The sequence below is a fragment of the Arvicola amphibius genome, chromosome 6 (assembly GCF_903992535.2).
Source record: "Arvicola amphibius chromosome 6, mArvAmp1.2, whole genome shotgun sequence".
In the NCBI taxonomy this organism is placed as follows: Eukaryota; Metazoa; Chordata; class Mammalia; order Rodentia; family Cricetidae; genus Arvicola; species Arvicola amphibius.
Genome location: NC_052052.2, coordinates 118,708,083 through 118,730,064, shown reverse-complemented (window position 1 = coordinate 118,730,064; position 21,982 = coordinate 118,708,083).

Genomic DNA, 21,982 nt, shown 5'->3' with positions numbered 1-21,982 from the left:
TCAGTCCCTCTCATTCTTTGAAAACATATTTGCTTTTACTCATTTGACACATTATTATATGGGTTCTGAATTTGTGAGTTCAATGAACCATGAATTGAAGCTATTTTTAAAATTGCACTGTACTCAGAATTCACAGTCTTTTCTTGTCATTATTGCCTCAGTGAAAAGTTATGGCTGCTACTTGAGTACCATTTAATTTTATTAGGAATCATAAGTAATCCAGAGATGATCTAAAGCCCATGGGAGGATGTAGATTACATGCGAACATATATACCATCTTATTTAGGGACCTGGTGACCCTGGAAACAATCCCTTGTTAATACAGAACAACTGTATGTTTCCCTAAGGTAAGATTTACTTGCATACCTTGTAAAAATATTTGTATGCCATAAAATGTTTTCTCATACACATTTTAATGGTACTTCATAGGAATACACAATTTTGTAAATTCTTTGGAACTTAACTTTTTAATAGTTGGTATTGTTTGCTGGCAAATAGTCTTAAAGTGGATTTACTTTGTTCTGCCTGTTTAAAATGGGAGTTCTTGAAAAGACACACAAAGAGAGGGTAGACCAGATGACTAAGAATGCAAGCTGGGCTCTGGAGGCCAGGCCAGGTAGCCATGTGTGAAGAGAGGACAGCTGGAGATAGACCAAAGGGAGCACTTGAGTCTGGCCAGCACAGTGAACTGCTACAGGACTCCAATCTGTCTTCCAAAGGCTGTTTTGCCAACCAGCCACTTAAAACTGAGTAAGAGTGCTCAGAATCGCTGCATTTGTTTTCAAATGCAGTTTTGCAATCCAAAAGATGATATCAGAAACCTGAACTTACTGAGAGTCCCACAGTACTTTGATAAGTTGACATGTTGCAGCATACAAAACCAGAAAGCTCTTTTAGTGTTTTCCACAACAAATTTAACATAAGATTGCTCAAAGTTATAGGTTGACTTCATTTGTTGTGAATTTGGCAGGTGAACTGGATAGATTGAAGAGCTTATATTAGTGAAAGCACATAAGCCATATATATATATTTTTACTGTAACTTTTCCACTAGAATGTTTAATGATGCAGATGTGGTTTAACTGCTTTTATCAAACTATAATGACTTAGAAAAGTTGGCTAATACAAATTTGCCATTTTGATATTTCCATAGCCTTTTTTTCTGGGTACTTGACAGCCCCTCTCTTCTCTACTTTTTCTTTCTTTTATATTTGCATTTCTTTTTTTTTCTTAAGAATCAAGGAATAAAATATTCATGTGCAAAGATAATGATATTTGAATATTAATTATATAGAAACATATGTAATATTAATAATACAGAAACATATATAGATGGAACTTTCTGTCCTGCCTGGTCCTGTAGTAGTTCAGTCCCAAAGAAATACTCAGAGGCCCATATTAGTTATAAACTATTTGGCCCATCAGATCAGGATTACTATCAACTAGCTGTTATAATTTAAATTAACCCTTTAATTTTTCTCTGTTTAGTCACATGACTTGCTACCTGTTTTCAGTGAGTCATTCACATCTTGCTTCCTCCACATCTGGCTGATGACTGAATCTCTGCCTTTTGTCTTCCCAGAATTCTCCAAGTCTGGTTGTCCTGCCTATACTTCCTACCTGACTACTGGCCAATCAGAATTTTATTAAACCAATATGAGTGACAATGAGTGACAAATCTTTACAGTGTACAAGAGCATTATCTTACGGCATTTCCCCTTTTGTTCTTTTCAAAACAAGATCCTGAATTTAATCTTTTTAGTTTACCTTTACTTCCTGACCATTATCCACAACAACTTGTAACCAAGACAATAAATAAAGACAAATACTAATAATCCATTTTTTTGGAAATGCGGGCATAGTTTTCTAGGCTACTTTCTGCCGATTGGTGGTTATAGTAATCTTATGGGAACCCAAAGACAATTTAAGATTATGGTCAAGTCCTGATTGGAGTATTCTGTGAGCCTGGATCATCTCAACCAGCAGCCTTGAAATTTTTCTGGATGCAACACTCAGAAGAAACTGCAACAGAGGTTCTCTGAAACGTTGGATCATCTGGACCATCTGTTCACATTAGAGATTTTTCAGGGGGTCTTCCTTGATCATATCTTATTTTTCTCCAAGAATGAAACCACAGCCTGTCATTTCCTGTGGAAACAAAAGCAAAGCCTCTTCTCCAAAGTAATATATCTTTTGACTTAAAATTTTAAGTCAAAGTATTTTCAAAATACATAAATTGGATCAATCCAGCTGCATTTATACTCTAACATCTTTTATCAGCTGTTGCTCCTTCCTCAGCAGACAAACATATCAAAGATAACACAAAGCATACAATATTCAGACTGTGTATTTTTCCATCTTTATGTGCTTTTTTTTACTCTATTTCTTTTATTTTTAGTTTTAGTTTTTGGTTTATTGAGACAGAGTTCCTATGTGTATCTTTGGCTGTCCTGTAACTTACTCTGTAGACCAAGCTGTTCTTGAACTCACATGGATCCACGCACCTCTGCCTCCCACGTGCTGGGATTAAGAGTATGTGCTACCACACCTGACTACTCTATTTTTTAAATGGATGTTCTCTGAAGCATAATTAATAAAAACTCAGGCTCAGAAATTGGGGTTCAACCTGAAGATCCGAAAAGAAAAACAGCCAGCTACTAGCTCTTACCTCAACTTCATTCTGAAATGGCGATTCTGCCTCCAGGAATCTCAGAATGAGATTGTGTGCTGTCTCCTCCGGTTTTGTATTCCTCTCTAGGGCTAGGATTAAAGGCATGCACCACCATGATTAAAGGCATGCACCACCTGATTTCTATGGCAACTGCTGTGGGTACTGGGATTAAAGGTGCATGTCATTGTGGTTACTGGAATTAAATCTATCTTTCTCAGACCACATGAGTCTCTTAAGAAATATGGTTAGTATTAAAGCTGCAGCTTTGGCAGCTGACTCCTTCCATTCCTTAGTTTTGAGAGTCTAGCTTCATGTTGGAAGTATTGATGGGAGTCATATTTATTGCCACAACTCGGTAGAGTTTCTAGGTCCATGCCACCACCAAGAAGCCTGATGCCTGTTGCTCATAAACACCATTTAAGGGTTTGGTCCAGAGCCTCTTAAAGGGCCACCATGTGGTTTTTGCTACTAATGCTGAGTCAGGAAGCCTCTCTTAAAGGAGGTGTGCCTCTGCTTGCCTAAAGCTAACAAAGCCTACCTGAGTAAAGATGGTTACCAAGAAGCTGTGCTTGACTCTTGTCTTCCTAGAATACTTTTCTTAAAGCTTTCCTGGGCTTTATGTAGAAATTCTTGCCAAATGTTTGAGCACCATTTGTAACACAATTTAAAAAAAGTCCTGAGACAGACATTGTGGTTCAACCTGAGGGTCAGAAAAGCAAAACAGCTTGCCACTCAGTATGAAATGGTGAACCTGCCTCCAGGAATCCTCAGAATGAGAGCTGTCTCCTCCTATTTTATATTCCTCTCTAGTGCTGGGATTAAAGGTGTGTACCACTGCTGCCCAGTTTCTATGTCAAACTAGTGTCGCTACTGGGATTAAAAATGTGTGTCACTACAGCTTGGTCTGTAATGCTGACCAGGGTGGCTGTTTTACTCTCTTATCTTCAGGCAAGCTTTATGTATTAAAATGCAAATGAAATATCACTACAAACATAGATTTCAGGATAAATATAATAATTGAAATCACATATAATGTGTTTTTAATATCTCCATTTAAATTATAAAATACATAGAAAAAAGCAAGAATAAAGTCAGATGAGGGACACACACAAACACACACGTGCACACACCCACAACACACACTTACACACACCAGAAAGGGGCCTGGTATTAATGAAATAGATATTTGTAAATTGTTCACCAGTGCTGTACCCAGATAAATCCTAACCTAGATGAAAATTAGCCAAACGGATTTCCTTCTGTGTAAAGGGAAAGATCCCATGTGGAACTTTTCAAAGACAGAAGACAACAAGCTCTTTAGGGTTGAGAGAGATGAGAAGGTGGAATGGACAGTTGGGAAAGGGGAGTACCTCACATACTTGGAATTGTGGACCAGACTCTTCTCCCTCCTTGCCCTCTGGATGATAGTCTACTAAACAAGGATGTTGATCATGTGAACTCTATTTAAGTGTGGCTGTTGATAGTTGGAGGGAGATCTGTTAAGGAAATAGTACAAATTAGTGACTGCCACCTCATCTAGCTGAAATTTGGGGGCACATCAATTTTGTCTTTCATTTGCTACATAGGGCACTGAGTAAGTAAGAAAATCACATTGGCATCACCTACTTTTTCTATTCAAAGTGATTTTCTCAGAATAAATCTGTGGTGGCAGAGTCCATCTGAATGTGGTCCACTCAGTACTTAATGACAAATAGAAACAGGCAAGAATACAGAAAAAGAAAAGATGTCAAAAGTGAACGAGGCCCTAAGTTTATTTGTAACAAACATAGCAGATTCTGGAACAATTCATCTTAAATAACAAAACTAACTAAACTTGAGTAACCTGCTGAGGGTAAGTGAACTTCATAGGTAGAAGTATTGCAGTTTGAAACCATGTATGAGCAGCACACATTATCACTAATGAGATATTCAGAGTAAATTTAAATCCACCTAGAAAACGATTCTAAAATATGTCAAAGTGTTTTTAATTATTTTTACTTTACTACCCCCATTAACTATCAAAAGATTACCATTAAATTAAAAGATATGTAAAATGTAATAGAAGCAGTAAAGAAGAGTATCTTGTTGCAGGAAAACAAATTAGTAACACAAAAATCCAATCTCAAAATTTTCCATTACTCGGAGAAAAAGTATGAGAAAATTATGATGGTATAATGATAAAAGATAGGAGAATGTAACAAGAAGAAAAACATGTGTATGACAGAAAGTTGTATTATTGTAAGAATCCCATGAGGAAAACAATGGACTTATGGAGCAAAGGAGGAAGAGATTGGGTCAGCATCAAACATTCCAATAATATTAGATGATATTGGAGAGAAGGATTCCAGCCGGAAGTTTTCCATGAAAAGGAAATCTTCTGAACCTATAATTCTCCATCCACCAGAATTATCATTCTTGTATGAAAGCCAACAAAGACCTCTGTCAAGAGGATGTTACAGAGCCATGCATGTCTGCTTCGTGACCACAAGCAAGTGCTCCAAGACAAACATTTAGCTTTGTTGTATTCCAACGGAAAACTAAAATAGAAAGATACATCTTTACTAAACAATTAAAAAAATAATTATAAGACTAGATATCTTTGGAAACATAATGAGTGATAATATGTATTCACTAAAGACAGCCACATGTCTCTTAGTGGGGAGGAGAGATTTTTAAATTAATGTGTGTGTGTGTGTGTGTGTGTGTGTGTGTGTGTGTGTGTAGGAAGAGAACTATGAGACACAAGGCCTGGCTTGAGCTTCTAAGTCTTAAGACGATGCCATGCCTATTCTAACAAAGCCACACCTACTAATAGTGCTACTCCCTATGAGTCAAACCATGACGCTAAGTAATATAAAGCCAAAGAACAACGGTCTGGCACTTTCAATCACCTTTTAGTGACACAAACATCCCTGTAAAGGGGAAGTGTGATAACCTATGTATCTCCTAGAGCTGTGTGTCCACTAAATACCATCTTTCTCTTTTCATGGCACACGTTATTGCAAGGACACTCTGCCTAGGCAGCCACATTTCCCAAATCTTATGTCTGAAAAAGTCATTCTTGTAAGTCAAGGACTTCAGACTGAGCCAAGATAAATGAGTCCCACATTCCCTCCTCCTGTTTGTTAACTGAATTCCAAGGTATGTAGATATCTCTTGACTATACTGGATCTTTAAGAGCTAGTCCTAAAATTTCTGTATGAGGTATATGAAAAATCCAGGGTTTATCCAGGCCAGTAACTATAGCTCTAGAGCACAGAAATAAAATGGAACTCCAAGTATTTTTTTTTTAATCTTAAGATTTTGAGATAGAGTCTTATGTAGCTTAGGTTGGCTTTGAACTTTTGATATTCTGCTCTCTCTCTCTCTCTCTCTCTCTCTCTCTCTCTCTGTCTCTTTCTCTCTTTCTCTCATACTGTGATAATGTAATTATGGTTCTGCACCTAGCCCAGCTAATCAGAATTGAAGAAAAAATTAAGGCAGAATCAAAATCATTGCACACATCTACTTATCTCAAATGATTAATTTTGAAACCGTATGAGGAAGCTAATTAGCTGGGAAAGAAAGAGACCAAAATCAAGGTCCAAGAGCATGTTATGGTCTGCTTAGCATTGGTTCTGCTGTCTCATCTAGCAAATGTAGCATTGGACCTGTAGGACTGGCATAAGATGAGAGATAGAGTTTAGGTAGAATTTAGCATCCCAGAGAGGCTACATATTTGCTGATGTTAGTATCTGTGTACTTTGATAAAGGGTCTTGCTAATAGATTTGAAAAAATACTTTCAGATAATGATGCATATTCACAAAATTTCCCCTTTTGGAACATTAGGACTGAGGGTGTAAAAATAGAGTATTAGTAAAACAAGTCACCCAACTTGTGCATGATCTTTAATTTTTCGATCTAGATGAACATCTTTTTTTTAGTTGATTTTTGTTAAGTTCTACATTTTCCTCTGCCCCCTCCCTGCCTCTCCCCTGCCCCCTTCAACCATCCCCCAAGGTCCCCATGCTCCCAATTTACTCAGGATATCTTGTCTTTTTCTATTTCCCATGTAGATTAGATCTATGTACTTCTCTCCTAGTGTCCACATTGTTGTCTAAGTTCTCTGGGATTGTGGTTTGTAGCTGATTTTCTTTGCTTCATGTTTAAAAACCACCTATGAGTGAATACATGTGATAATTGTCTTTCTGTGTCTGGGTTACCTCACTTAAAATAATGTTTTCTAGCTCCATCCATTTTCCTGCAAAATTCAATATGTCGATTTTTTTCTACTGTGTAGTACTCCATTGTGTAAATGTACCACATCTCTTACTGGTGAAAGTGCACTCCCTCTACAGTGGGGATGAGAGCAGCTGCCTCTTTCCTCTCAGGCCATGTTTCAGTGTGACATATGCCTGGAGCTCAGTGAAAGGAGAATTCTAGTGAGGAGGATTTGGGAGAATGATAGAACAGCTGCAGTCAGGGTCAAGGCCTCTTCTTGCCAAGACCAATCTTTCAGTATATTCTCCCAGGCAATTATTTTTATTTTCCTTGTTCAAATTATGGTGAATATTTACTTCTAGCTCAAAAAATGGGTGAACACATTGAATTGTGGTAACTGAAATATTCCTACATATATTAACTCTCTATTTCTTTGTGGCTGTATAGTAATTCATCTAGAATTCTTGATAGAAAACATTAGAATCTGTGCCCCACATATTTTCTCAAAAATGCACACTACACACACACACACACACACACACACACACACACACACACACACACATTATCCTCATCTTCATCATCATCCAGAACCATTAGTAAAAGATCCTGCCACACTTATTCTCACTACGGTCTTCTCCCACTCTGCAGCAGGCGTATTCTTTTGACAATGAAAATCTGATTGTAAACCAAACGTATTTAAGTGGAATTTACACTTGCAGCACTTATAAATCCCAATGCATTAAAGGTCTGTTGGTTTACCCAATAGTATAAAAGCTCACTTTACACTGGCATAGCCCTAGGCTTAGACCTGACATCCTTAGGTATCTCTTATCTCTTGTGGGTGCTGACACTTCTGAGCCTCTTAACCTTAACGTGCTATTTCCTCTGCTTGAAATGTATCATTGCTATAGTGAAGGATTGGCAGATGTGTCAAAATCCCATAAGAGGAGTTTTATGCAGTTGGGAATGTAGCTCATGGAAGGACAGAGTATCTTTTATGTACAAGACTTTGGGTTTGAGCCCAAGCACTACAGAAAAGAAAGTTTCAGATTTGTTTCAGGCTACCTGCTTTATTTGTAATGTCAAGAAACACACATTTGCGTGACACCTATAAGATTTCTTTGTTCTCAGCTGCTTATCGAGCAAGGAGACTGAAAACACAATCTGGAGAATGTCTCTGTACTTTCCTTGTCTGGAGCTCATTTGGTATAGCAGTCATTCTTAGTGCTCTTCATTTAGTATATCCAGCTGATTTACCCATATGATGCAGCATGAATCAGCCACATTTGAACACAAGTTCAAACTCACCCTTATGTCACACTCAGCAAGGATCTCAAAGTCTCTATTAATGGATCCGATCCAGTCCTCTCAGAATCACATGCATGGAGTTTTCCTGCCTGGTTATTAAGTGTTGAGGAAGCCAGCATCTCCTCAGTTTCAGCATTCACTGCTTACCTTTCTTGATTTTATTCTATTTAATCCCTGGGCTATTAGTTTTGATGCTCCTCTTCCTAGACGAGTTACTGGTGTCCGTCTTTTTAGGTTCCTCACCAAGTGCTGAAAAATATCTCTTGCTTCTCAACAAGTCTCTGCTAGTATTGCTTCTTGCTATACTCTGCAAAGTATTTATTAAGGTCTCCCAGTGTGTCCACAGAGCTTGGCGTAGGGTGACTTTACAGGAAATACTGCTGAATAAATAAATAAACAAATTATAACAAGAACAGTGATTGCATTAAAGTTTATCTCCCCTTTTCCCCTTTGTCCCCAGGAGACCCCATCCTCCAGAACTCAAAGAAGCAAGTTGAACCCTTCTCACATTAAGCCTATCTTAAAAGCTGCTTTTAGAAACTTCAGTGCACACTCACACACCATTATATGTTATTTCAGGCTGGTGTAATAATAAAACTGTCAATCCTATGAATAAGAACTGTGTCTTTACTTGGATTCTTGCTCATGTTCTTGTATATTTATGTATTACTAGAAAAGCAGCATTCTTAAGATTTCTTAGATTGTTTTGATAAGATATGACTCCACTTTTCCCAGCCTTTCTTATTATAAGACGCTTTAACAAACATGCACATGCTACCGTACATTTTTATGGGATGTAAAGTATAGTAAAATATGATTTTTTTGAAATGTCTTCTTTGTATAATGTTTAAATAATGATGCTATTTCTGCTTATGTAACATTTGCGCAACTGGAGTGATTGTCAATGTTTATACATGTCAAACATGTTTCAGCTCATGATGAGAAGCACTTATCAATGATTATTATTTACAGTACAAGTAATTCTTAAAATCTCACATCTTCAACTTAATATACTTCTCTATTTAGGAGCAATAATTATGTGAACTGTTGTTATTGTTCACAAAAATTTTTATCTCATTTGAGGCCTTAATTCATGAGACATTTGAAAACACCAATTTGAAATACTGGGTGAAAATATGGGACTCCAAAGGTGGCAGTTTTGAACATGAGACACAGGAAGCAGTCATTTTGTTCAGGGACCAGCCTCTTCCTCCATGGTCACAATTGTGTCATGGCTTTAGCTAGAAAGTTGAGACAAAAGCAACAGTTCTTACAACCAATGAGGCTGCTTGTTAGCAATGTGTATTGACATGGAGCACTTTAGAAAAGGGTTCAGTCTGGGGCCTTCCCTGCCCACTTGTCTTAGTTAGGGTTTCTATTGCTGTGAAGAGACACCATGACCATGGAAACTTTTTTTTTTTTTTTTTTTTTTTGGTTTTTTTCGAGACAGGATTTCTCTGCAGCTTTAGAGCCTGTCCTGGAACTAGTTCTTGTAGACCAGGCTGGTCTCGAACTCACAGAGATCCGCCTGCCTCTGCCTCCCGAGTGCTGGGATTAAAGGTGTGTGCCACCACCGCCCGGCTCCATGAAAACTTTTATAAAGGAAAACACTTAATTGTGGCTGGCTTACAGTTTCAGAGGTTTAATCCACTATCATTATGGCAGAACATGGCAGTATGCAGGCAGACATGGTGCTGGAGAAGGCAGTCAGAGTTCTATATCTTGATTCGTAAGCAGCGGTAGGAGGCAGTGTAAACTTGGCATAGCATGAGCATATATGAGACCTGAAATACTGACACACTTCCTCCAACAAAGCCACATGTCCTAATAGTGTCACACGTGTGGGCCAAACATTCAAACACATGAGTCTACCGGGACCATACCTATTTATACCATTACACCGCTTCACCATGTGTCCTCTGGTCTTCTCTTAGCAGCCAGTCTTGCATTTGGTCCTCTGGTTTTGTGCGTGTTTTATAGTTGTTGTGTGTGTGTGTGTGTGTGTGTGTGTGTGCATGTGTATGTGAGTGTGAGTGCATGTATGTATGTATGTATGTATGTTTTATATGTTTGCTTTATTTTTGTTTTTTATTATTTTGTAGAATTTTACATATGAGTACTATATTTGTGTCAGCACCCTCTCCTTCCAATTACTCCTGTGTGCCTCCTTCCTCTCAAATTCAGAGGTTCTTATTTTTTAATTATTATTGTTACATAGTTGTAAATAAATTTATAAATACAACTTATTGGGTACCTTTAGTGTTGTTATATATATGCTAAAGTCTGGCCAGTTGGAGTTGGGTAGACTATCAGATTAGAATAGAGAAGACTGGTTGTCCTGCCTTTAGATTTTCGTGAAGTCTGGTGTTCTGGTTTTAAGTACCCATAATGGGGACAATGGAGAAGATAGAGGAATTTCTTATTGCCCACATGTTGTAACATTCAGAAGACTCTTAAATGTCAAACTCTAATGGATCCATGATGTGGCAATTTGGCTAGACTCATACGTGGGACAAAGTTAAGTGTGTTGCCTGTAGGACTGAGTGGTGCTAACGGTTCTAGGGGGCTGCACTTTCTGTTCACCCTGAAATAAGGCAGCAAACATAATCAAGAACTCACTGTCCTATCCTTCCTTAATCCCCATAGTTCCCTCAAAAATTTCTATTCTAGAGTCTTCCTTCCAATGATGAATTTGGAAAAGGGCCTCTGGGAAGTGATTAGATTTAAGTGAAATAACAAACCTGGGTTTCTCATGGCAGGATGCCCTCACAAGACAAGACCAAGTAGTGTCCCCCTTGTTCCCCATCCTCACCAGCATGAGCTGACACTTGTGTTATTAATCTTAATCATTTTGACAGATCTAAAATGAGATCCTACAGTAATATAGATTTGCATTTCAATTGTGATTACTTCTTTATGACAGTGAGTGTTTCTTTATGTTTATCTCAGCCATTTGAAATTCCTCTATTGAAAATTCTCTGTTTAGATCTGTAATCCATTTTGAACTAGATTATTATTAATTTTTGGTAAGTAGTTTACTGAGTTCTTTATAAATATATTGATATTAGTTCTCTATCACATGTGGAGTTGGAAAAATCTTTTCCCATTATGTTGGCTGCTGCTTTGTCCTATTGATGGTGCCCTTTGCCTTACAGAAGCATTTACGTTTCATGAGGTCCCATTTATTGATAGATGTTGATCTTAGTGCCTGAGCTATCAGTGTTCTGTTCAGAAAGTTTCCTCCTGTGCCAATGCATTCAAGGCTATTTCCTACTTTCTCTTTTATCATGTTCAGTGTGTATGGTTTTATGTTGAGGTTTGTGATCCACTTGAGTTTGAGTTTTGTGCAAGAATACATACCTATTTGCACTCTGTATGCAGACATCCACTTTGATCAGCACCATTTGTTGAAAATGCTTTCTTTTTTCCACTGTCTATTTCTGGCTTCTTTATCAAAAATCAGGATCCAGAGGTGTGTGAATTTAAATCTGGGTCTCTAATTTAATTCCATTGATCAACATGCCTGGTTTTTTTTTTTTTTATGCCAACACAATGTAGTTTTTATTACCATAGTTCTGTAGTACAACTTGAAGTAAGTTCTGTAGTACAACTTGATATTCTTTTATTGTTCAGAATTGTTTCAGCTATGCTGGGTTTTTGTATATCCATATGAATTTGACATATCTTTTGAAATGTCTGTAAAAAATTGTTGGAATTTTGGTGAGGATTGTGTCGAATCTGTAGAATGCTTTTGGTAGAACGGTCTTTTTTACTATGTTAATCCTATTGATCCATAAACATGGGAGATCTTTCCATCTTCTGATATATTCTTTGATTTATTTCTTCAGAGACTTGAAGATTTTACCACACAGGTCTTTCATTTGGTTGGTTAGAGTTACCCCAAGATGTTTTATATTATTTATGGCTTTTGTAAAGGATGCTGTTACCCTAATTTCCTTCTCAGTACATTTGTCATTTGTATATATGAGAGCTACTGATTTTTTTGAGTTTGTTTTATATGCAGCTACTTTTCTGAAAGTGTTTATCAGCTGTAAGAGTTGGTGAAATTTTTAGGGTCATTTATGTATACTATAATATTATATGCAAATAATGATACTTTGACTTTTTTCCTTTCAAATTTGTACCTCGTTGATTTCCTTTAGTTGTCTTCTTGCTCTAGCTGAAACTTCAAGTACTATATAGAATAGATATGGAGAGAGTGGGCAAAGGTAATAAAGGAATTACCTTTATTATGTTTAGGTATGTCCCTTGTACCCCTAATCTCTGCAGGACTTTTATCATGAAGTGGTTTTGGACTTTGTCAAAGGCCTTTATGCATCTAATGAGATGAAAATTTGTTTTTTTTCTTCAGTTTGTTTATATGGTGGATTTCATTTACTGATTTTCATATATTGGATCATCCCAGAATCTCTGGGATGAAGTCAATTTGATCACAGTGGATGATTTTACTTGATGTGTTCTTGGACTTGGTTTGCAAATATTTATTGAGTATGTTTTGCATCTATATTCATAAGGAAATTGGTCTGTAATTCTCTTTCTTTGTTGAGTCTTTATGTGGTTTGGTTTTCAGGGTGACTATGGCTTCACAAAATGAATTGGGTAACATTAATTCCATTTCTATTTTGTGGAAAAATTTTGAGGAGTATTAGAGTTAATTCTTCTTTGAAAGTCTGGCAGAATTCTGCGCTTAAAATCCTTCTGGCCCTGGTTTTAACACAGAAAACAAAAAGTTTTTTTTTTTTTTTTTTGGCTGGGAGACTTTTAATCACTGTTTTTATTTCACTGGGGGTTAGAGATGTATTTAAATTGTTTATATATTCTTAATTTAACTTTAGTAAGTTATATCTATTGAGAAAACTATCCATTTCTTTTAGATTTTCCAAATTTGTGGAGTATAGAGTTTTAAAATTTTTCTTTTTGTTTCTCTGGATTTTCTGGGTGTTTTTTGTTATGCCCCCCATTTATTTTCTTATTTTGTTGGTTTGGATATTCTCTCTCCATCTTCTAGTTAGTTTGGATAATGGTTTGTTTATCTTGTTGATTTTCTCAAAGACCCAACTCTTTGTTTCACTGATTCTTTGTATTGTTCTCTTTGTTTCTATTTTAGTGTTTTTAGCCTTCAGTTTGATTATTTCCTGCCATCTATTCCTCTTGAGTGTGATTACTTCTTTTTGTGCGAGAACTTTTAGGTGTATTGTTAAGTTGCTATCACGAGCTATCTCTTTCTCTGTCTAAATGTAGACACTTTGTGTTATGAACTTTTCTTAGTATTGCTTTCATTGTGTACCATCAGTTTGGGTATGCTGTGCATACATTTTCATTGAATTCTAAAACGTCTTCAATTTCTTTCTATTCTGACCCATTTTTCATTCAGTTGAGATTTGTTCAGTTTCCACAAATTCACAAGCTCTCTTTTGTTTCCTTTGTTGTTGATACCCAGCCTCAATCTATGGTGGACTGATAAGATGGGGGCAGTTATTTTAATTTTGTGTATCTGTTTAAACTTGCATTGTGACCAAGCATTTGGTCAGTTTTGGTGAAAGTCCCATGAGGTGCAGAGTAGAAGGTCCTTTTGTGTTAGGTGAAAGGTTCTGTGACTATCTGTTAGGTCCATTTAGTTCATGTCTGTTAGGTTCAGTATTTCTCTGTTTAGTTTCTGTCTGGATGACCAATCAATTGGTGAGAGTGAGGTATTGAAGACTCCCACTATCACTGTGGGAGAGTCAATATGGGACTTAAGATTTAGTAGTGTTTCTTTTACAAATTTGGGTACCCTTGTGTTTGGTGTATAGATTTTAAGAATTGAAATGTTATCTTGGAGGGTTTTTCTTTGATAAGTTTATAGTGTCCTTCCCTATCTTTTTCTCGATTAGTTTCAATTTAAATTATAATTTGTCGGATACCAAAACAGCTATACCAACTTGCTTTTTAGATCCATTTGCTTGGAATATCTTTTTCAATCCTTTACCCTGAGATAATATCTATCCTTGATGTTGGGGTGTGATTCTTAGATGAAGCAGAAGAACGAATAATGTTTTGTATCCATTCTGTTGTTCTGTATCTTTTATTGGGGGAATTGAGACCATTGACATTTAGATATATCAATAACCAATTACATTTTTTATTATTTTGTTGTTGTTATTGGTGGTGATGGTGGTGTGTTCCCTTCCTTTGATTTTGCTAGTGTGAGATTATTTATTTACAGTTTTTTTTTCTCTATGACACAGGACAATTTAGGGAGAAAAGCCAAAGTCCCACCATGTTGTTTGTGAACTCGGATATCATAGGCTTCAAAGCATAGCAATAAATATGTGCTATCTAAATAATTCAGTCTGTAATATTCTGTTAAAGCAACTCCATCTGAAGAAACCATGAACAGATGTAGCTCATGCTTCTGAGGAAGAAACATAAAAGTAACCAAATAAACACAAAGTAAATATAAAAGAATACAGAAGATGCAGCAAGGGAAAAAACTAAGCCAGCAAGGTAAAGTAAGAAAATGACTTAATTACACCAGGAAGATTCAGGGAACAGCTCTCCAGCCAGAAGGCTCAACAGGTGTGAAGGTAGGAAGGTCTTCTGAGTGGAGAAAACTGACAGAAGGCCTGGGTGTAAACACGGGGAGAGGACTGGGTGATCATTTAGTTTTCCAATCTTAAATTTTATTTTATATTATACCCTTCTGGAAACTACAATTGTATGTGATAAACTCCATCTCAGTGAAGTATAGCCATCATAATTTCAATATTACAAACAGCACAAACAACCAATTGCAAAATCTACTAGAATCTATTCTTGCTGAAGATTTGTGGTAAGTTATTTTCTTTGCTCATTGTTTATCTTTAACATGTTTGTAATAGTAGCCACCTGATTCACTTGCTATAATAAAATAATTGAGTCTCGGCACTTTAAAAGGAAAAGGTTTAATTAGAACTTCAGAGGTTGAATGCAGTAATACTAATATTTTCTAAATTCTGGAGATGATCATATGACAAGTTCTAGAACAAAGGCAAGAACACATGTAAGGCAGATAGATCACAGGATAAAACAAGAAGTCTTAGAGAAACCACGAATCAGTCTTGATCTCTTATATTCATCAGGAGCTAACCAAGGTAGCAGTGGAACCAACTAGTTTCTTAGGAGACAGTGTACCCCATATGCAGTCACTAGGCTTAAACTCTCAAAGGTCTCAGTCTTAATGGCATCACAGTGAGTACAAGTATTTTGACCTGTGGTCTCTGGGTCATATCTACATCCTAAAGATAGTTAGCAAGGATGCCTATGGATTAATAAAAGGAGGCTACTTTAAAGGTGATGTAACTCTTGAAAGCCCGGAATCCACAATTACATATGTTAAGATGCAAATGGTTGATTGTCCTCGCGTACCTGTGGCTGACTACTACAAGTTCAGTATTGGTGATCAAAATGAGTTTTCTTGAAATACAGTGGGCTGACAATATAGCTAAATGGTAGAGAACATGTGTAGTGTGTGCATGGCTCCCGTTTAGATAGGTAGGAAATAAAATCTCCTCAAATAAAGAAAGTAAAGAAAAGAAATTAGGGCGGGAAAGAGGAAGACAGAAAAGGAGATTAGAAAGGATGGAGGAAAGAACACAGGAAAGGATGGGGAAGAGCAGAAATTTTAAACTGTGCATATCATATATCTAATAACAAATTATGTAACCGAAAAGCTGACTATTCCACATAAATGAAATAGCTCTCCCATTCCATATAATTGAAATCGCCACACTGTTCCACAGGAATGAAGCAGCATCGCCATGCTTCGTGACTGACACTGTCATTGTCCACATAACTGAAACATCACCATTCTGAATCTCTACGCATATTCTGATTTAAATAGCTATTACCGGGTGTAGCAAAGAACCTTATACCAGGCACTCTCTTTGATGTATCAGGGTGAATGAGCTAAATTAAGTTTATTAGATGCTGTATATGTTCTAGTGTGGTTCATAAGTCTTGTATGTGTAAACTAAGAGAGGATAACTTCACTTAATTACTTTCACAGAACCTTCAACAATCCATGCTTCTGCACATTCAGCAAATATTTATTGATTATGTCTATATGCTAAATACTGATCTCGGTAACAAGTATAGAAGATTACCTTATCATTCCAAAAGAAGTTCCAACTGTTTGCTGCAAATGTATCCTATCTTGGCAGCTACTATCCCAGCTTATGTTAAAAGATACGTGTTATTCTTCTGAGAACTCTTGATGATTGAGTCAAGGGAAAACAGAACATGGAGTCCAAATTTCTGGTTCAGTTTGTAAAGGTTTGTCTACATATAATAATTTACTGTTATGCAAAGTCATTGATCTGGCACTGAAATACAAGAACAAGTTATGTTAGTTTCTATCATAGTTACTGTAACAAAAAGCCTGACACTTTCAACTTGAAGAAGGAAAGATTTATTTTGAATCACAGTTTAGAGGACTGCAGTCCATTGTGATCAGTAGACAATAAATAGTCACTGTTCAGTGTGTCTGAAGTCTGGAAGCCAAGAGAGATAAGTTTTGGTGTTCACTTGCTTTCTGCTTTTCCCTGATATCTTAGATATCAATTGTGACAAAACACCATAGCCAAGTCAACTTAAAAAAACAAACCAAATGTTCACTAGCATGTGTGGTGTCACAAGGTTAAAGTCCGTGATTGCAGAATAAGGACATGATAGAAAGAATAGCTGAGAGCTCACATCTTAATACATACACACAAGGCAGAGAAAGAAAACACTGGGAATGGTGGGAGTCTTTTAAAATCTCAAAGCCCATTCCAAATGACACACTTTGTCCAGCAAAGCCAAGCCTCCAAATCATTCCCAAACAGCTCCACCAACTAAAGACCAAGTATTCAAACATAGAGCCTATAGGGGCCATTCTCATTCAAATCAACAAAGCTGTTAATTCAGTCTAGAAACTCAGTCTGTGGTGGTGCCACACACAGTTGTGACTGATGTTCACCTTAGTTCAATTTCTGAAGTCATCCTCAAACATACCAAGGAATGTGTCTCCTAGGTGACTCTAAATCCACTCAAGTTTCCAATGAAGATTAACCATCATATAATCTAAAAGTTCCATTTTAACACTGTTGTTTGCACATGCCCAGATTATGTTTCTTCCACTTGCCAGCCTGGCAAATGCTTCCTTCTATTGAAGTGACTTTTTTTCTCATCCATGCTATTGGTTCTGTTCCAATAGTACCAGATAAAGTACCACTTAATTATACCAAATTATAGTCTCCTGTATAGATCTTATACTATACTACTCAAACTAATAGCCAGGAGTCCCTGTGACCTCTACACAAAAGAGTTCAAAAATGCCTGCTGAATAAAGAGCCATAAAAAAGTAATGAACAAGCTCAGTCACCATTAAGGTGGGTACTGCAATTCCCAAGTAAGTTTCAAATATTTCCGATCAATGGCTATTACCAAGCATACAATGCCTCAAGTCAATTAACTAACCAAATTCATGAAAGTTGAAAAGGGAATTATCAAAGTACGACACTTTTTAAAAGGAACCAATAAGTGTGTCTTATAAAAAAAACTTAAATAAATTGAAATAAAAATTGAGACCATAAACATTGTATGATTTCAGGAATGTTTGCAAACAAAAATCTTAGATGAAACTCATGTAACACGAGAGTTTTATCCTAAACCTTACAGCCTGTTGTTGTTGTCCTTGATTATCTGCCAGAAGTAGAAGGTAAGTCCTCTTGCTGAAGACAATGTGCATTTGAGAAAAACTGAATTGAAGGCATCCTCTTTAAGGAGATACCATGCAAGCTTTCAAAGGAGAGAGGCAATGAACCTAACATTGTATCAATGACTTGCACAGCAGCATAACCCTAAGGGTGCACTAGTGGCCTCCGTATCTTGGTGATAGCCAACAGTTCTTTAATTGGACTTAAAACCTGTTCATCAGAGGTAGAACATGTTTGATATTGGAAACCAGCTAACTACTCTGTGATATTGAAGTCATGGGTATTGGAGGAGCACCTACAACCACTACTTATTAAACAAACATAATTTCTAACAACAATTTAAACATTTGTTTTTATACCTACAGTTAAATATAGTCTTCACCCCTCATCAAAGAGACTTCTCTTTACAAAAGACACAGACCACTATAGTAAAACACAACCTATCGAAATGCAGAGTTGTGGAGTCCAGTCCCAATGGACACATCTACAAAACACCTCCATAACTAAGGATCAGGGAACATTGTAGAGAAGGGGACTGAAAAATTAGGAGCCAGGGGATTAGAGAGTTTGCTGTGAGCTTGTGTCTCTTAGTGATGTCAGAAGCACATGAATAAAATCTCACAAACATCATTGCCCAAATGTGAACTGAATGAATATGACACCAATGGACATTTAAAGTTGACTGGGAAATATCTCACGAGGGCTCCCCAAACAACTATAGGCAACTGATTAAAATCCAGCTAATTAAAGTAAAGAAATTTTTTGTGATATAGTTTGGAGAACGTACGCATACAATTTTTTCTTTCAAAACAAACAATTTGAAGGTTAAAGGCTGTAGGTCCTTGCGTTTGTAAGCTCTTAATAAAATAGTCATGCAGAGTGGCAGGCTCTTGGGATCCCAGCACTCAGGAGGTGTCTTAGGGTTTTCATCATTGTGATAAAAGTCCACGGCCAAAAGCAACTAGAGGAAGAGAGGGTTATTTTGTCTTATAACTTCCCGCTGAGGGAAGTCAAGGCAGGAACTTAAATAGAAATCAAGAATGAATTCTGTTTACTGGCTTTTTCCTCATGACTGGCTCAGTCTGTTATTTTGTTTTGTTTTGATTTTAACATTTCAGCACTCCTGTCCATGAGTGGCACCATCCAGTGTCATGGACCCCTTCCCCCACATCAATCATTAAAGAAGAAAATGCCTCATAGGGTTCCTTCCCTACAGGACAGTCTGGTGGAGGGCAGTTTTTCAATTGAGGGTCTCTTTCCTCAGATGACTCTAATTTGTGTCAAGTTAACATAAAAGTAACCAGGACAGGAAATTCTTCAGGAGATTAAAATTTGTCACACCTGAGTTCCATAGTAAGGGTGTTTGCAAATAAACAAAGTGATAAATCTGTGTTTTTAGGTTTTCATTTGTGATATCCACTATTGCCAAGAATGAGTTGTTTCTAGAATCAGAGCATACAACAACGCTATGGTTTGTTAGTTTATGCGATTATGCAAGCCATGTCATGTGCTAGGTTGCCTATATGAGTGTTCAGTGGGACTTTTCTAGTCTGGAGCCCTCCTGTGAGCACCATCTAATGAAGTCCAGCAAGGGGACACCTCTCAGAGAAGAGTGTCCTCAGAGCTTGTGGCAGCACACTGTCTAAATCCTAAGGTGACAAAAGAAGTGTCCCACAGCATCGGCTCGGCTCACAGCACCCACAGAAGGTTATTGCCATGCATAGAGCTTCACAGAGCTGAACTCACATTGACTTGGACATGCAGGATTTCACCAGTGAGAACCAACTCATGGTAATACAGAGGGTAATATTTTTATTGAGGGAAGCAGAAATTTAGATATCTCAATTAAAAAAAATAGCAAAGATGTTATACACTTATCTCACATAATGTCCTCAAATTATTCAGTGTACCAAATGCAAATTGAAAGGAATGACACAGGGGATCCTAAATTTGACATTTAAGAATAACTGGGCTATAATAATGGTGGCATGGGTCTCTAATTCCAGTTATTTAAGAGGCTGTGGCAAAAAAGCCAGAATTATAAAGCCTTCTTGGACCTATAGAATGAGTTCAGGCTAGCCTGGATAATCTCCCAAAACTTTATCTCATAAATTTTTAAAAGTTAAAAATTTAAAAACAAGGACTAGAGTGCTACTCTCTTAACTGCTGTTCTATTGCTGTGAAGAGACACCATGATCATTATAATAGAAAACATTTCATTGGGCGCTTGCTTACATTATAGAGGATGAGTCCATGACCTTCATGGTGGGGAGTTGGTGGGGGAGGGGTAGGCATCAAGGCAGCATGGCATTGGAGCAGTAGCTGAGCGTGTACATCTCATCCACAAGCATGCAGAAAAGGAGAGAGTGGGAAAGGAAATGGGGCTAGTGGGAATGGCATGGGCTTTTGAAACTTCCAACTAGATCCCCAGTGACACACCTTCTAATCCTTCCCAAACAGTTCTACCAAGCAGGGACCATGTATTCAAATTTAGGAGTCTATGGGTTCCATTCTCATTCAAACCAGTAGCTTAATGGTAGAGCACTGACCTAGCAGTTGAGGGGCTGTGAACTAATCCTTAAAACTCTAGTAAATAGGCAAATAAATAACCTGAGTGTATTAACAGGAGAAGCCTTTTCTGTTTTTTGTTTTTATTATTGATGACTGTATGAAAGACTTTCCTGATGTACTGTCAAACAGTTGGAAGAAAATCTTAAGGGAGGAATGGCTCATGACTTTAGAATTTCAGTCCATAATGGTAGACAAAGCATTGTGGAGCAGCTCAGGCAGGCAGAAAGGGACTGGAGAGCAGTTTGTTCATGTCGTATGGGTCAGGAAACAGAAAATAGCAGCAGGCCTAAAGCCATGCAATAACAGTCAGATGTCCAACCATAGAGGTGAACTTTGCTTAGGTTCCACCTGCTAATGGCTGCACAACCTCCCAGATAAGACCAACAGCTTGGGAACAAGTGCTTGGAGAAGCCCTCGGAGAACATCTCTGATCCAAGGCCTAAGAAACACCTACTAAGGGTTAAGGTCTGTAATCTGAACTTTCCTTTTAACACACAACGTTTCTCAAAAAGTTTCAAAAAGTGCTATGAAAGAGAGTTTACAGTTTCAATTTTATGGAAGAGGAAATGTGCACCAAGATCTGGGCCCTGAGGCTTCAGCTTCCCAAAGCTTTCCCAGTTCCAATTCCAATTGAGAAAATGGCACTAGGAGCCTTGAAGGAAATGTCCATCTGATCATGACCCCAAACCAGAAAGGCGAGAGAGACAAAAAAAAGAGAGATAAAGAAGGAAGGAGGGTGGAATAGAGGGCAAGGTGGGCATCTGGGAACAGATTTCACAAAAATAGAAATGCAATTAAGTTGATGTCTTCCAAAATGGTCCGGACTCACACACCTACAACCCTGCCTGCTCCACTTTATCTCATTAAATGCCTGGTTATGGATGGACAGGCTTGCCATCTGTTTAAATAATAGTTTTCTGTTCTCCACGAGCACTGCAGTGTTGGAGACAATTAAAGCATCTCTCTGCTGCCATCTCCCTCTCAGCGGGACCTCGGATACTTGTAGGACTATCGTGCCACCTCCATGCTGGCATCTGCTCCCAGCTACAGTTCCCCTGCTCTCCCATCTAACCTCCCCTCCAGAGGTACACCTTCCTGGCCAAGATGCAGGCTCTGCGAGTGTGAACACCCACTCACAGAGGAACAGAAGACCGATTAGGAAAAGTTCCAGCCCTCTTCTTCTTGGCAATCCCAGAGTGACGGATGTGACTTCCTGTGAATTCTAACCATAAGCTATTTTCAAAATTCAGTTTTAAATTAGTGAGCAATGATGGCGTTTCTTTCCAAAGCGGCATGTTTAAAGCTAGGTCTGGAAGAGGGGATGCTGACTTACACCTCTGACAGAGGGGAAAGGTTCAGCTATGAAGGAGGAGAGGTGAGGGTGGCAGGGGTACCTGCTAGGTAGGGGGGAAGAGGCATTCCATTTGGGGAAGGAAGATAGGCTCTAAGGCTGTTTTAGATTTGGAAAGCATCCAGAAGTGATCCAAAACTG